A 17,794-nucleotide genomic window follows, 5' to 3' on the forward strand; every position below is an offset into this window, starting at 1 on the left:
ACCAGTAGGATTTTAATGAAAGAACAAAATAAGCTTTAACAAAAGCTTATGTATGAAGCAACAGTAGGACTAAGAGTTAACATAGTGGAAGAAATAAAATACATTTGGAGGGGAATGTTGCTTCACATTAATTTATTTAATATACGTATATTTACAATGAATAGTGAAGAAGATTCTACACAGAAAAGATTGTATTTCGAAGTAGTTAGAGAGATTAGATACATGTAGTATGTGTATATTTATATTGCAAAAGATACTCGTACTTCTGTTGTGGAGTCTTATCATACTAAAATCAATATGCTGTTAGAAAACTTTAGAAAAACTGCGAAGAGTATGGGATGAAAATTAATTAAAGACACGAACACTATTTAGTCACGAGGGTTTTAAGATGACATTTACAGTATGCTTATGCTTGGTGCATGCATTTTCTATTCTGTCACGCAACTCTAAATAATTTAATGTTAAACAGAGAAGAATAAAGAAAGAGAAGGAAAATACTTTAATGGAATACAGTCAAAACAAGATAATACAATGTAATATTTAATTGATATTAAGAGGAAGAAAGACTATAAACAAAAGCCATCCTGCGGACACCGCAACTACGCAAAAAAAAAAAAAAAAAGAGCAAGGTCTGTGAATAAAATTGTGGGTGGCGTAGCTGAGTCTTGGAGGGTATAGGTGGAATTTGTGGGAAGGGATTAATGCTGTAACGGTACAGGCATGAAGGTTCACTATTGTCATATATTTCTTTTTTGAAAATCATCCTGCCCCATACCTAAGATGTTTTGATTCGATTAACACTGTAAGTCAGTCAAATTAGGCATCGCTTGTTCTACTTTACTAAGGCTGATTGATTGGGGCTTAACTATCATCTTTAGTATTTAATCTACATGAGGCAAGTGTTACAGCTTGAAAAGGGGATCAAAACACTACCTGGGTTTCTGCCCAAGTGTTTGTGCTCCCACTGGAAGTCGAACCTGGGAATGCAGCTGTTTACGGACGAGAAGTGGACACTAGAGATAATATAAAATTAGGACCGAATCTAAGTGTTAAAGACACTTGCTAAAATTGTACATTGCACTGAATGCACTATTGTTTCTTTTCTTTTTTTGCTGGGCAATTATCCATTTTGCTTAGCCTGCGAAATTTCTGTATGCGTGATCTTGCTGCATTTGATTCTCCACGGTGAAGCAATTTTAGGTGTTCAGTAGACATTGTAAGACAATTGCGAAGAGGAAGACTTACTCTCGTATTTGACTTAAGAGGTAGCAGACTCCGATCTAGAAGGCTAGAAATAATAATACTGGGGGACGATGTACTGACAACACATCAAGCTAAAACCCATCTACAATTCTTTATGGGCTGAAACGCTTTCGAACTTTCGAAAGACAAATAGGTGGTCAAAAATTTTAAAAATGATAAGAAATCACATGCGTCGAAACGAAAAAAAAAAAAATGTCAGGGACACAATGGCTCAGAGGTAAAGCACTCATATCCAATCCGAGGGATCTCTTATTCGATCCCTGATCATGTGAGTTTGTGGTGGATAACATCGTGCCCGTCACTTGCAATGATCATCTGTTAGTCTACATGACATAACCATGGGACGTTAAATGTCATATTTGAATTCAGTTCGGTTTTTCAAAGAAAGAATGAACAAAGAGACGAATAGTTAGATGGACTTTCAAAAATAACTATTTTGGCATGTAGGGACCATGAAAATGTCCCCTACTTTATATTCATGTCTATTGTCACTCCGAAGTCGCTTAAATAGACATCTTTGGGACAGAAATTCTGGTTAGCTGAACAAACGTTGACAAAAGTGAATTATGTATTGACGGAAATATTCTTGAAATTGCTTTAATGTCAACCAGAAGTGTAGTACATAAGCAACGTTGATTGTGTACATACAAGTAGAATATAATTGAATTTCATATTGAGGAAAATTGTTACATGGAATTATTTTATTATTCTTTGGAAATAACCGAAATAAAGATATATAAAAAAATAGTATAAGCAATAAACCTATATGATGGAAAGAAGAAGGAAAAGAAGAAGTTTTCAATTAAGGTGGTATCCCGACATTGATCAGGAAAGAACGATATTAGTTTTTGTACGCTAATTTTGTGATTTCGATGTTCTCTGAATTTGAATGTATAATTCACTTTGACTCAGAACATAGGCATTCTTATGCTAGTCATGATATTTCACATTAATAGAGTGAGGTTAAGCGGAAAACGAATGAGAAAATATTAGATATGGGGGAGAAAATAAAGGTTTTAGGTGTAATTAGAAAAAGAAAGAGAAACTGGTTAAGATATTAACTGAGAAAGAACTTGATCACGAGGAACGTGCGAGAAAATACGATAAAAGGAAAAAGAGGGAGGATCTGAAAGAAGATGGAGTTGATGTACGGTGTGAAAACAGAAAATCTCTACGTAAAGACGAAGTGATGCATGGGAGCTTTGCAGCAATTAGATTCAATAATAGCAGAATACCTATGATCATGATGATTATGTAATTTACAGTTTGATTTTATCATATATACTATATTGTTATTCTTCTCCTGAGTTGAAGAATTAATCCTTGCCTTACTTGTAGCTATCATTCCTACATTTTCTTGGTGTGATAGAAGCAAAGAAATCTATATCTAAATAGGGGGCACGGTGGCTCAGTGGTAGCGCGCTTACCTCTGGTACATGGGGTCCCTGGTTCGATCCCCGGCCAAGTAAGTCTGTGATGGACAACATCATGTCCGTGGGTTTTCTCGGGGTACTCCCGTTTCCTCCCACTTTCTCATTCCTCCAATTCTTCTATTATCATTCACTTGCCTTAATTATCCGTGTTCCTTAGCCTAATGGGCATAATCGTAGGACGTTAAACTGAAAAAGTTATTAGCCCATGCACTCAAAATGTACTTTACATTATTATTTTAAAACAATCATTACTTCATCTGCAAAATAAAAGTCGTACTTTGGTTATAATTGTTAATATCAGTAAGAGAATATACCTTATTATTACACCATTCGTGAAATACTACCGTTAGATCTATATGATTATTCTCAGTTAACTCTGTCACATCACCAGACAAAACGAAATAATGTTTAAAAGAAAACTCATTTCTAATTATTGCATTCTTTCGTACTTTCATGTAAAAAAAAGTATGAAATAGACGAAATTGAGACTCGAATTTCAGATCTTCTAAAAAAAAGGAACTGTTTTACGGTATTATGCAAATGTAAATAACTTGCAATATAGAATAGATATTCATTTGGAGCTTATTTCTTACAATGAAATGAAAATGGGTAAGAAAATTGAAGATTCAACGTTCACAATTCAGAGAAATAGATCTGATATCTCTAAACTGTGTGTTACTTTCTAACTTCTACTGATTATATGGCATATATCTATTGCAAAAGTACCCTATATCAATTGCAAAATTACACATATCTTCATTTCAAAACGAGAAAGAAGTCGTTTCCCCATCTCAAATTGACATGGGGAACATGTTTACCTAAAGGTTTTACCATCTAAGAAACTTTCTTTGAAAATAGATTAGTTAGTTTGATTTTACTCAGAAATATTTTAAAAATTGTTTTTGTATGTTTTTTTTATTGAATCCTTCAGAAATTTGAGTTTGATATATAGTAGTTCGTGATTTCAGATCATTAGCTTTCTGAGGTTCTCAAACTTTTTCAACTGAGGTGCTGCCATACCATGTCATACCATAACATCAGAAGTCGTACGTACCACCGAGCAGCGGCTTGCGCACCACAGATTGAGAAACCATAGTTAGATTATATATTTCCAAAGATAGGAAGAAAATCATTAGAAAAGAGAGAGTATAGAATGTATGCGTCTCTTTCAGCATCAAGACAGTATCAGATGTGAACTTGTAGTTTAAGGTGGAATCTAAACCACCGCAATGAGTTTAAATGTTGATAGTCTTGATACTTTTCCACCGGGAATCAAACCCGAGATTCCATGCATCAAAGGCGCGCGCGCTAGCTACTACACCATCAAAAAGGCTATACAGCTATACAGAGTTTATGAAACGATTTTTTGTTTCCTAGAATTTCAGAGTAAAGAAAGTAGTATTACATTCAAAATTCTTTTCTGAAACAAGAGATTGATTTTCCTCGTTCCTTATATGTTTACGTGTGAAATAAGAAGTGGCCCAAGGAATAGGTAGTATGACCACTATGCTCCTACTATTAAGTACAACAATTAAAAGTAATGGAAATTATACTTAAATAGTTATAAGTAATGAATGTACTTTGATTGTTGAATCTTTCCTTGAAGTTAAACTAAAGATGTGAGCATGAATCTCTTTAAAATCTTTCCTAAAGTTAAAAAGAAAGAAAAGAAAAGAAAAAAGAAAAAGAAAGAATTTAGCTATGCTTATAATGGAACTAAACATATTCTTGCTTAGTTTGGGGAGAAGGAAAACTGTATTTTAAGTAATGTAAAGATATTGAGAGTTTAAAAGCCAAAGTTACGCTATCCTAATCCGTCTCCGTTTCAAGAGTCAGCTAATGCTAATAGAAAATTTGAATTAAGAAATCTACAAGGAATCTAAGTAAATAAATAAATAAATAAAAGATTTACATAGGGGAAGGGAAAACGTAGAAAATTTCACTTTTACAATTGCGTCCAAAATTCCTTGGGCCACTCACGGGCTTTGTAGACATTCAGTAACAAAATACAGAATTCACTGGTAGTGTAATATTTCTTTTGTGTCCTGACTCCCGGGTGAGAAATGCACTTTAAAAATTTGTAGATTTGTAATGTTGTTAACCATTCCGGGTTTTATACTTTAAATCACAATCACAACGTCCACGTATTCTTAAACAAATTGTTATTACACAGCTTTAAAAAGAAATGTATTCAAGTATATTTGTCGCTGACAAATCCCAGGCACAAGAATCCGTTCTCCAGATAATCCACTGACATTGTGTAAGAGAAACACACTGTGTATTGTTAGTGATGAGATCCACTTACCAGCACCTATGGATAAAATAAAAACACTTCTCTTCCGAAGGAATAGTTAAATAAAGAAATATAAAACTGTACAGCAAGTTGGATGAGACCGCCAAGTATATATATTCGCAGCCATTATCCGAGCAAGCCAATCCGTGCGGGGCTTTTGCAGGGCAAGGTTAACAGTTCGCGAGGGAAGTGAAAGTGAACAGCATTGGTTGGAATTTTTGGATGCGACGTATGACGAGAAGGGGATGACTTCCTTCATAGAGCGTGAAATGAGAAGAGAACGAATAAAAATAATACTAATAAGAAAGAAAGAAAGAAAAAGAAGACGTCACAACGAAAAAGAAAGGAAAGTAAACAGTCACGGCAGTCTTTTTTCTCTTTTTAAATATAATTAGCTTTCGGCATAGCCATCGTATAAGATCCCGCCGCGCGCCGCCTACTAGTCTGCACTCGATTGCACTCGCTAATGGCAGATTCATTGCCAATCATGAATTTTACGGTGGTTCATTGGCAATGCACTTGGTGTTGGTTTTAATGGTCACGGATCAACTCTTTCACCCCTTTTTCATCATCCTTACGTTTTTCCTGTTGTTTTAAGACATACATGCTTTTTAAATACCGTTTTCCTTTCCATTTAAAATGTGGTTGCAGGAGCAACAAAGAAAGACACTAAACTTTATCTCCGAGATTCGAACACATGTCATCTACATCAGGATGCTAAGGCTAGAATCGAGATAGTTCTTACTACTACTACTACTACTACTACTACTACTATACATTATTATTATTATTATTATTATTATTATTATTATTATTATTATTATTATTATTATTATTATTATTATTATTATTATTAGTGTTCTTTTTCTGGGGAAGAAGATGAGATATACCTTGAATACGTTATTTTGCGCGTTCTGATTGGTTGTGAAGGAAAGGATCAAAAATCTAAACAAGCAGAACCGGTGGCTCAGTGGTAGAGCGCTTACCTGTAGTGCGTAGACCCCTAGTTCGATCCCCGGCCAAGTAAGTTTGTGGTGGGCAACATCGTGTCCGTGGGTTTTCTCGGGGTTCTCCCGTTTATTCCCACCATCTCATTCCACCACTTATTTCATCGTTATTTACTTGCCTTAATCAACGTTTCCCTTAGACTAAAGAATATAAACCTATGACGTTAAACTGAAATATTTCATTTCAACATTTAAATAAGTGGAAGAAATTAGCATGTGCTGTCATTGAAATTTGGAATCCTAGTCGTGTCTTTTATTTGCATATAATATACTCTTGTTCCAGTCTTCAAATCAATAATATATATTTGAAATATTCATTTCGTTAAAAAAATAAATTAAATAAAAAAAATTAAAAAATGCTTGTGCAATCTTTGGAAAATTTCCTTTAAAAAATGTGCAGGTTGCAAACTTTGTCACAAACAGATTGGGATCTTTGAAGTACTGCTTATGCGAATAGGGAAAACATTTACGGTTCGATACATTTCTGATTGCACGTTTTATTATATATTAATTTTAGAACGTTAAATCCAATGGAATTAATTTTAAGCTTACGCATCCATAGGATGCCTAGAAAAGTGATCTTAAATTTCTAATATAAATATCCCAATTTTGATGTAATATTTCTCGTAACTCCACGAACAGGTATATTTGAAAATAGTTCCATTAGATTTAGGTCCTCAAATCAAGATTTAAAGAAAAAAGGCAATTATAAATTTATCCAAGCATGGACACTTTTTACTTGTGTCATGATCGTTAGTTGTTTACGGAATAACTTAAAGGTGATAAAGAAGGTCAAAATTAGAAAGTGATGTTATTTACAAAATGCTATGAAACGAACTACGAAGTGCTTCCATGTATTTTCCTATTCGTTAGATATTTGAGCGGTTAGTTTATGACGTCATAAGTGCCAGGTATTCAAATTTCTACACTATAAAAACAGCAACAGCTTTTAGGTTTTGATTGGGGAGAGGAGGAAGATTCTTTAATATAAACAGTTTCACTTTATCATTAGTACACTATTGGCTAAAATGTATATAGATCTAAAACTAAGGGGTTAATCGCTTCCCTAAAGCCCCAAATGACACTCATGCTTAGAAACAAAAATAAGTTCATTTAATAGGATTTTGTATTAAATGGCATTTTGTATTAAATGACGCCCATGGTTAAAAACAAAAGTAAGTTCATTTAATAACATTTTCAATTAAATGACACTCGAAGCCTCCAAGAGAATCTTAGGAAAATCTTAACTTTAAAATTTAATGATGATGCGTTGAATGTTATACCTTCTTGACAAGCGCACACATTTACGTCGGGACGTAGGGACGAACGGGCCAATAGATATCTAAATATCTATCTATCTATCTATCTATCTATCTATCTATCTATCTATCTATCTATCTATATATATATATATATATATATATATATATATATATATATATATATATATATATATATATATATATTAAGAAGTTTCTTAATCTCTTCCTGAGATATATTGTAGTGCCAACAGACATCGAGTCTTGGCAAGTATGTCGAAAAGGAACAAAGTTCTATAACTGTAGAAAATGTATCAGTATTTAATTAAGACTATAAACTCGAAAATAAAATAAAAATATTTTAAAAAGCATGCTTTCTATAAAATAAAATATGTTTTAAAGAACATGCTTTCGTTATAGAAAATAGCGAACAAACTAAAATATAAAAATGTATTCTGTTTTGAAGAAAATTAATTTTAAAAATGTATTTAAGGATAACTAAAAAGAAAAGTATCGGGAGCGCTCTTGTATAAATCAATCTACAAATTACAATTTATACAATCAATGTATAAATTCTTCAATTCTCATGTAATGCAATATATAAGATACCTTAATTTATATAAATAATATAAAAGAATGTTATAATAATATTATATTATAGTATTACATCAGATTGAAAGAATTTGTCAAATGATTCTATAACAACGCTCCACATGTTTTTCTTTCTATGGTCATACATAAATATATAAAGTAGACCCAAGATTATCCGCAGAATTGGGTTGCAAGGGCACCTTAGCGAAAATCGCGGATAACCCGAAGAAGACTAAAAATGAGGTGCACACACACACACACACACACACAAAATCTGCATAAAAACTGTTTTATTGTACAAAAAACAATAAAATTTTTAAAATATGTACAGTACAGTGCAGCAGAAACGTTTGCTCTACATCTAAATCACTAAAATAAAAAACAGTAGACCAAAAATAATACTTACTGTAACAAAAACAATAAAGAACAGTAAACAATAATGCAGCAGGGTTAACGAAATTTTCGCGGCATTTGCGGATCATCCCCTCGCAAATCATCCAATCGATGTTTTATCGTATATTAAAAAAACAGAATACTTTTTCTTTTAGTACGATTTGTTTTAAATTGTTAGTTTTTGAACGAACATATTTTAAAATAGCTATGTTTTTTAAAAAGATATTTTTTATTTTATTTTATTTTATTTGTTTACTTTGAAATGAACAGGAATTTAATGGTTTGATTTTACTGATATCTCAGAATCTTTTAAATATCCCTTACTTCGTGCAAATTAAGTTTTGTTGCATATAATTATCAAATTTATTTTATCAATAGTTAATTATCAAATTTAATTTTAAGTAATAAAAGTAAATTTGTCTGTAATGCAAATTCATTTTTGAAACATTTTGATTGACGTTTATATGTACATTCAAAATATTTTCAAAACTCAAGGAACATTTAACTACACTTGTAGAAAAAAAGATCATTAAGTTCACATAATTAAAATTCCAATTCATTCAAAGCAATCAGAAAAATAAATTCAGCGTATAAATCGATAGGCTAAAATGTAAGGATAGCGTAGGTACCCAACACCGTTAATGACGATTGATTTGTTTTGTCTCCTTACTAAAGTTATAAAGAACGGGAATTGGAACTCAAACCTTGCTATTGGGTTCGTACCTGAGGCGTTGTACTTCCTGCAAGTAGATTAGTTGCAATGGAATGAAAACTTCTTTCTTCAAACAAGAATGCTACTTGCCTAGTAACGTTTCGTTACTTTTATTTCAATATATTGAGTCAGTTATACCTTGTGATGCGTGTGGGCTTGCAACAAGAGATTTTGTGTGGACAATTCCAGATGATTTTATGGTTCCAACTTTTAGCTTCTTCCCGTTGATGGTAACTGTGACTTTGTTGAAACGTGGACCATAAAATCGTGTCTACATTCAAATCAGCTTTTGTAAGAAGAATTATAGGCAATTCTCTTTCTTAATTCCTTGTTCTGCTTTCTTAAACATGTACTTCTATCGTAGTGACATGAACTGGAGATCGTCAACGCCCATTACGAGCTGTTTTCATGAGTTTAGGAATAGGAAAGTTTGAGTAATTATCTATCAATGCAAGATCTTCCAGGTTCGTTTTGCCAGTTCCTATATTTGCATTGAAGAAAATTTATAGACATAGATATATGCAATATTTCTTAGTCGAAACTTTCCATTCAATGTAGAAACTTATTCTTCTGCATTTTTAGATATACCCAGTGAAAAAAATAAAAGATGTGATTTTGACTAAAGTTTGATCAAAAGTGAAAGCACAAAAAAAATCTTCAAATTTCGAAGGAAAGTGACCATTTTAATATAACATTAAATCTTTTTTTTTTTTTTTTTTTTGAGGACTAAGCTGAGTTTAACTTATGTTCAAAGTTTCTTAGTACAAAATTTATATTAATATGAAACACAATTTCCCTAGAAACAAAAGCGCTTGAATGCATTGAACAATTAGCACGGGTTTCATGTGATTTTAGCAGCTTTTAGAAATTGAAAATAAATTATAAAATGAATACATAGTTCTATCAAGTGAATATGAATTATGCCTGTCTGGGGAAAACAAAACCATCTAGAATTTTCATTAAGAAAAGAAATACTAGACCAGCCTAGGATTGCCACATTTCCCGAATCATTCGGGTAATCCCGAATCGTGAGAATATTTTCAGCGTCCCAAATTGCATCTAAAAGGGATGCATATATGATGGGATGCCAGATCATCCAAAACACAAAATATACGACGTAAATTCTTAGTGATATTTGTTTTTGATTTTGATTTAAAATGTGTATCTTATGACTATCGAAATATGGAAATGATTCTCGCTAAAATTTGTCACATTCTTTGACCAGCTCAATGGTTCATAATTTCTGTTCAACTAACCCTTCAACAAGCTGACGTTACAAGTTTTTGTGTTTCGTGTGTTTTCGGTTTAAAATTTTCATTCATGAATAACTATGTACAGGGTGGCCCAAAAGTAGGTATACAGACCAGCATCGGTCAAGTATGACATTTTAATTTATTAAGATAATGAATTTATTTGCTTTGGTTTGTTCCAAGTTTAAGGTAAAAGTGAAAATAAATTAAGAACAGATAAGAAAGAAACTAAGTCAATACCTGTATGGATAACAATAACTAAAAAATGAAATGAAATCTTTGAGTTTTACGTCCCACGGTTATGCCGGTTAGGCTAAAGGAGACGGTGATGATGAGAGATGAGTGAAATGGTGGAATGAAGAAAGTGGGAGGAAACGGGAGAACCCCGAGAAAACCCACGCACACGGTGTTTGTCCACCACAAAGTTCACTTGGCGGGGGCTGGGATCGAACCCGGGACCCCAAACACCAGAGGTGAACGCTCTACCACTGAGCCACCGCGCCCCCCATAACAATAACTAAATGGTATAAAATATCATGACCAGTACGGGACACTATTCTTACTTTTGAGCCACTCTTTATATATATTTCTATTATTAGTAGTAAATTGTTGCATGTACGAATTTGAGTTTGAGAAACCAGTGATCTGTACGTGTTCGATTAGCGTGTCCTGCTTTAGGGTTTCCAAAATGTGGCAACTCTAGAACAGCCAGATTAGCAAATTAAGTGTAATGATGCTTCCGGTAAAACACTTCAATTTCTGAAAGTGAGAAACGACTAAATACTTCCTTCAGGAATACAAGGAATCGCTATTAAATCAACAAAAAAGAAACATCATGACAACAAAGCTGTCAAGTTAAGAAAGAAAGAAAAACCTGCCGCCTTCTCTCGAAGAAAAAGTGAATCTGAAATACTAAAATTTTAATGTGGGTTCATTATTCCGTTTCACTATGAAATCGATTGTGGGTATAATTATCTAACGAAGTGAAACATAGAACCTCCTTCACTGCTTCTGTTTTAAACATATATTTGGCGTGAGAGAACCGGTTCGATTCCTGGTGGGAGCTCATGTGATTCGGATCCCACGTTAAGCTGTAGGTCCACGTCTCATATAGCCTCGCTCCTGAAAGGGACGCTAAGCAGTCCTGGTCACCCCTTAGCACCCTTAGCAATGGACTTAAAAAGATGTGGCTTCAGTTAGCTATTCTTTTTCTCTACATGTTTATTTGCACCACATTTGGCATCAAACTTAAATATTCACATAAGTAAAAAATAAAACGATTCACACGAAATTGTTAAAATATATTTCACGTGTTTCATTTTTTAAGGATAAATGCAATTAATAGTTTGAGTTATTATACTGATATTTTCATTATTAATATGACCCATAACTAGTTTGAAATATCATATAATTTTTAAAATGTTAACAATCTGTTCTATGAAAGTTTCGAGAACTACATCCTCATACAAATCTTACTTTGTGGATTGAGATCATTTCTGGTGTAATGCTAGATCACCACTTGGACATTTGTGGTATCATCAATGATTATTACCTCCTCAATTACAACTTCAGCCTGCAGGTGAGAGAGAGGAAGTTCTTTAGTATTATGAATATTATGTTTTTTTTTCTTTTTGAACCAGTGGACTTCAAGGCTTGGTAAATGGCGATGTTTTGAAATAAAAATGCACAATAATGCCAATCACTTGCACGAATTCAGTAAGGCAGACGTAAGAGCAGTCCAAAGTAATTTTTAGTAGCTACATATGTTGTACTTTTGTGCAAAATCTACTTTGAGAATAGCAATTATTTTTATATCTGTACAAAGTTTTATTGCAAGAGCTTAGAGGGGAAGGCCGATTCTAAAAATTGTAGCTTTGGGAAATAGCGTTTAGTTGAGGACGCAAAAGATATTGGTACGCCTTTATACATATATAGCTATATGATTTTTTATCAGATTGAATTTATGAAAATTCATGTTCGAAAGAAAAGAAATGAATATCTTATTATATGAAAATTAAACCTTAATTTTGTAAACTGCAAGGTCACAGATAATTAAGTTTGTGCATGCAATAATTTTTTGCACTCTAAAGTGCCACTGAATTAGGGTTTCCTAATAACGAGTTGCTGCTTCTTTAGCCTGCTTCACGTCGAGGAATGGATTCAAGTCTACGGTAGTGGTCAGAAAATAGGGCTTGCCGGACGTCTTCCAGAAATTCCCACAAATCAGATAGGGTAAGGACGCTTGTGGTAGATATTATGCTTGCAGACCTTTTTCCAGAATATCACAGAGGTATTTAATTGAACTTAACTCTGGGCTTCCAGTGGCCATTTTAGCACTGGAGAAGTCAGTGGAATGCTCCTCGAATCGATTTGTGACAGGAGCGGGCGTCTTGTTTGTACATTCCGTTTCCACTCGGATGATAAAAAAGCATGTGGAATAGAGCTAAGTGATCGCCCAGCAGGTCTACCTAGTTCGATTCAGTAAGCGTACATGATACATGCACCAAAGATCTTAAACATTCCCAAAAGAAAATAAGCCAGGTCATCAGGTAGCTAATATGAACTTGTATGGCTTCAACCTAAGCTTGTGGATTATGGATTATGATTTTTTTTTTTTTTTATGTATCATGAACTACAAATGATGTTTTATTTCAGATGTTGAGAATTTATTAGGAAAGCAAAAGAATAGAGGTAGAATTTTATTATAATCGATAGTCGTTTGGAATCGTTGAACATAAAGGTACATAATGTACTATATGATGAGTGTTTGCATCATTATCTTGCACATATCCAATATGAATGGCACAAAAGGAGGGGTTGCTAATATTATTTAGAGGTACACACGGGAGAATTTGTTCATAGTAAAATTAACTTTTTTGAATTATCAAATATTTTCCATGTTTGAGGTCTATTTAACTGTGCACAATTCTCTCTGCACACGACCATAGTCTTCGTAACGCTAGTAACCACGTCAAACCAGTTGGAAATAATTGTTGTAGGGAAAAGATTCACAGAATTCCGATCTGTTTATCTGAAGAATAAGCTTGTCGAAGGTTCATAATCTAACAATTTTAACATTTAACGCCCTTGAAGTTTAACGTCCCTTTTCAGCACTGAGGCTGCATGAGGTGTTGATCTACGGTTTAAGGTGGAATCGTTCCATAGTACTAGTGCGTTCCATACTCTCCCAGTAAAGATTAAACCCGGAACGAAAGTCGTGCGCACCAGTCGCAGACCAGCGAGGAGAGTTCATAATCTAACATGAAGTTTTAGAAATAACAAAGCCTATTTCAAAGGGAAATCAATAAGATAAGCTTCAAATAAAAACAAACTGCGTAGTGATGGCTGAGTTCAGGATTTTATTGCGTGAATAAGTTGGTCGATCAACATTTGGACAAAATTCCAAATACTTGAAAAACAATCAACGAAGAAAAATCTAGGAAAGAAACTAGCTTTGATATTTTTAACTCCAGAAAATTATATATTAGATCGATAGCCTAGAAATCTATGCACTTAGGTTCACAGAGTTTCTGAATACTGTATAGAGAAGTGCCAAAGTGGTCACTGTAGATTGAACCTACTTTAATTTCTTTGTAAAGCTGAATCCAATTATAGTTGAGTAGGTTATACTTTGCCAAAATAATGACCTTAGTCACTTAATGCATTGCATCCAGCAACATTAAAAGTTTATAGCAATGTTTTCATTTCTAAGAGAAAGTGATAGGATTAGAAGATGTAAAATGTACCTTTCACTTATGCGGCTCACATACAATTATCAATTTATAATAAGTAAGGTGATAAAAGAAATTCAGTGCGCGGCATTGAACTTATTTTCGATAGACCCTTTTTTATTCACATTTTATCTCTTGCATTGAATTCAAATAAGGACGCATGAAGAAGAGATGGTATTTCTTGATCGTAGAGCTACTAGGTCAATATGAAACAGTTTGTAATATGAAGCGAAGAAACTGATATATTAATTTGATGCAATATTACCATATTTTTTCGAAAGTAGATTGGAGAAGGAAAGCATTTTGATCGTGTGAAAATCAAATTTGAAATTTCAATAGATTTACACATTTTGTGAACCTTACTTGTTTGAAAAGTTATTTTTAAATGTCTGTCCGTTCATTCTTTGGTCATGTATATACAATCGCCTAGAAGGTACAGTGTATTGTAAGTTTTAAAAATAAGGTTTATATAAGCTGCACTATTCTACTTTCCTTCATACTCAACAAAATAAGGGTTCTTTACAGAAGCTTTAAAATATATAAAAAGGATGTGTTTTTTTGGAAGTGATTCAGCCGAATTTGTTCATATTTCATAAATAAATACTCCATTAATAATTCCACCCTATCGGTTTCAAAATATTTCATTAGCAATCATAGTAAATATTTAATTAACATCTCTAGAATGTAGCGTAATTTTGTTTAAATAAAATAGCAAAAGGTAGTTTACTCTTTTTTTATTTTCATTTTGTCTAGGCCATCTTTCTTAAAAACGGCCCAAGAGAATATGTCTATATTTCATAAACAAATAATTCACTAACTTTACAACATGCCATTAATAAAGGTAACCAAGAAAGTTCTGTCGCTTTTCACCCACCTCCTTCGAACATCAATATGTCATCTAAAACGTACCTGAAAGATCAAAAATAGCCCCCATCAGCATCGACGACCTTCTTCCAACGTTCTGGAAGGCCATGGATTCCATTGTGGTAGAACTTGGTGGGTCGTGAAGCGAAGAAGATATCAAGTGCATTTTGCACCTCTACTAGGGATATGAACAGGGCGTCCTCTAAGGTGATTCTCCAATAAATGGAACAGGTGGTAATCGAACGGTACAATGTCTGGGGAGTATAGCGGATGCAATAGTGTTCCCCATCCAAGGCGTAGAACGGTGTCCCATGTCATCCTAGCCACGTGGGTCTTAGCATTGTCCTGTAACAGGAGGACCCCTTTGCGATTCACAAGTGCTGGCTCCAGAGTTTTGAGTTTTTCTTGAACACGGCTCAACTGATGACAGTACACAGTTGCATTGTTGCTCTGAACCTGATGCACGATGCCGCGAGCAGTCCACCAAACACACAGGAGGACCTTCTTCTGGTGCAGCGCTGGTTTCGGCTGTTTTGGAACCGGCTCATGGGATGCTAACCAATGATGATGGCGCCGTGGAGCTTCGTACAGGACCCACTTCTCATCACATGTCAACATCCTGTCCTCCACAAATGGCTCCTCCCTCTGACGAGACAGCAAAGAAACACAGGTGTCTGCTCGCCTTGCTTTCTGGCCCGGAGTCAAATCATGTGGAACCCATCGACCCAACTTGTAGTGGTTCCTAAGTTGGTGGAGGTGCTGCCGAAAAGTTTCTCCACTCACATTCAATTGTAGCCCCAGTTCCTCACATGTCTGGCCGCTGTTCGCCTGACGCGCTTATGACGCTCTGTGGAGACTCCATGTTCACTCTGTTCTTACACATGTTCACGGTGTTCACGGTGTGTGGTGTTCGGTCCACAACCAGGTAGTATGTTGGATATATGTTGGATATACCCATACCAGTAACTGACCTTCACCTTATCTCCATTCCATTCACCGCACGGTGTGAGGGGCAATTTAATACAGACCTATACAAAAAACGACAGTACTTTCTTGGTTACCTTTAAAATTTCTCTTGAAAAGTTCACTTCTCAGAGTGATTTTTTTCCTTTCAGCCAATTTTCTCACAAACTTCTCATGCAGTTTTGTTGAAAATACGTCGTTCATTGCCAATCTGATTCAGTTGGTAGTTATGTTTATATTCTGCTGGAATATATTTTATTTATTAATTTATTTATGATGTATGAAGAAATATACACTACTTGCAGAATACCCATTCTTCGTACGGAGAGAACACGTTTTAGTTTGGTCATAAAGGAGTGAATTTGCATTTAAAAGGCATCGGAAGTGTCACTGTTTGTCTCAGCGACCCTGAAAACTATGGATTCGACACTAATATCGGACATCTTTGATCATCATATATATATATATACCCTCCCCTTCCCCTAAGTTGCACCGCCAAAGTGAAATGATGACAAATATTCCAGGCCTGAACCTCCTCTATGTTGAAAATTTGGTTGTGATTGGTCGGGTGATTCAAGAGGTATAAAATCACAAACATAGTCACTTTCATTATATATATATATATATATATATATATATATATATATATATATATATATATATATATATATATATATATATATATATATAAAGTAGCAGATTATATCTGTTGTTTAATTTCTACTAACAGTGACACACAATCCTAACAATGACTTTCATACTACTTATAACTTACGGGTGACTTTCGGGGAAGTAAGATCCAGAATTTCAGTGTTTTCCAACTTATGCAAGCAAGTTTCATGAAAAGTCAGTAGATTGTAAATGTTCCAATCACTCTTATTAATGTTTTCGGTGCCAGGCGGAGTAGCTTACGTCAATTATTTCTTCTATGTATTATTGTGGATACCTTATTCAACCGTGCGTAGGATCTCATGACATTTTTCAAAGTTATGCATGCTTCTTTGTTGCATGAAAGCATCTTTCAGCTGTACAGTTTCAAGGAAGGACTCTTTAAGAAAGAAGTTTTGTTCCATGACGTGTAATATAAAGTGTTATCACTTACAATAAATTGCAAGAGTTATATCTCTTAAGATTTTTCTCTTTTCTGATTCTCCTTTCTTAAATGATTAAAGCGGAAAACATTAGCAGCCGACCATGAAACTACAACTGATCTTATCGCTAATCCGTGGAAAAAGAACAAGTTTAAACTTTTAATTAAAAATATCAACTTGCTATTGCAATGTGTGTTTTCCAACTTTTGCACTTCTGTAACACGTTGAGAGAAAAATCGCGAGCATTTTTGCAAGTTTTTCGTGATTTTTAGTGATTTAAGTTGATCGCTTTGAACTCCTTTATTTGGTATAGTTGGAGAAAACATGTGTTTTATGTAAAATTCAATTATTTATGTTTCCTTCATGTGCACCATGCAGGTTCATTGAAGATATGACGCAACATCTTGTGCTTGTACTCGTTGTGAAGAGTAGCAAATCAACAAGCTTTCGGCACTCAAAAATTACATATTTTAAAACACCCCGTATGCGTCTTCCAGTTCAAACGAAATTCACACCTTAGTATTTGTATCTGTAGAGCATATGAGCTTACTTTGCAGGAGCTCCAGCACACTGCCTTCCATACTGAGAAAGGCTGATCGTAGTGTCTAAAAGCTCATACTGTTAGTGGTTTAAAGGTCGATGGACAACATGACAAATATATTTAGAAGGATCAGAGTCTCTGTTTGAAATACCAGGGCTATGCCAGCAAACCTTTATTGTGCATTGAAGCAGCTTCGAGTCAGAGGTGGATCTAGAAGGTAAAACCTGAGAAGACAGGTAACTAAAACCCAGACTATGATAGGTATATAATAATTTTACTATAAACTTTCAGAAATATATAAATAATAGCTTAAATTATTTTTGTCACTCAAAACATTGAGGGGCTAGCCCCCCGGTCCCGGGCCTAGATCCGCCACTGCTTCGATAGTGGGCAGCGAGAGGCA

The 17,794-nt window shown here is 34.3% G+C and overlaps 2 protein-coding genes across 2 annotated transcripts in view; one reads left to right on the forward strand and one right to left on the reverse strand.

The window, feature by feature from the left end:
• Positions 1-5,153, reverse strand: part of LOC145676539 (pro-resilin-like) — a 41,609-nt gene extending 36,456 nt beyond the window's left edge. The window contains exon 1 of the mRNA XM_081747368.1: positions 5,002-5,153. The gene's annotated coding sequence lies outside the window, so the exon portion shown is untranslated. The remainder of the gene's footprint in view (positions 1-5,001) is intronic.
• The window catches only part of LOC145676538 (putative ATP-dependent DNA helicase HFM1), a gene marked incomplete at its 3' end in the record, with an annotated part of 337,334 nt that overhangs the window by 89,682 nt on the left and 229,858 nt on the right, over positions 1-17,794 (forward strand). The window lies entirely within an intron of this gene.

The sequence above is a fragment of the Thermobia domestica genome, unplaced genomic scaffold (assembly GCF_964235325.1).
Source record: "Thermobia domestica unplaced genomic scaffold, izTheDome1.hap1.1 HAP1_SCAFFOLD_203, whole genome shotgun sequence".
Lineage (NCBI taxonomy): Eukaryota > Metazoa > Arthropoda > Insecta > Zygentoma > Lepismatidae > Thermobia > Thermobia domestica.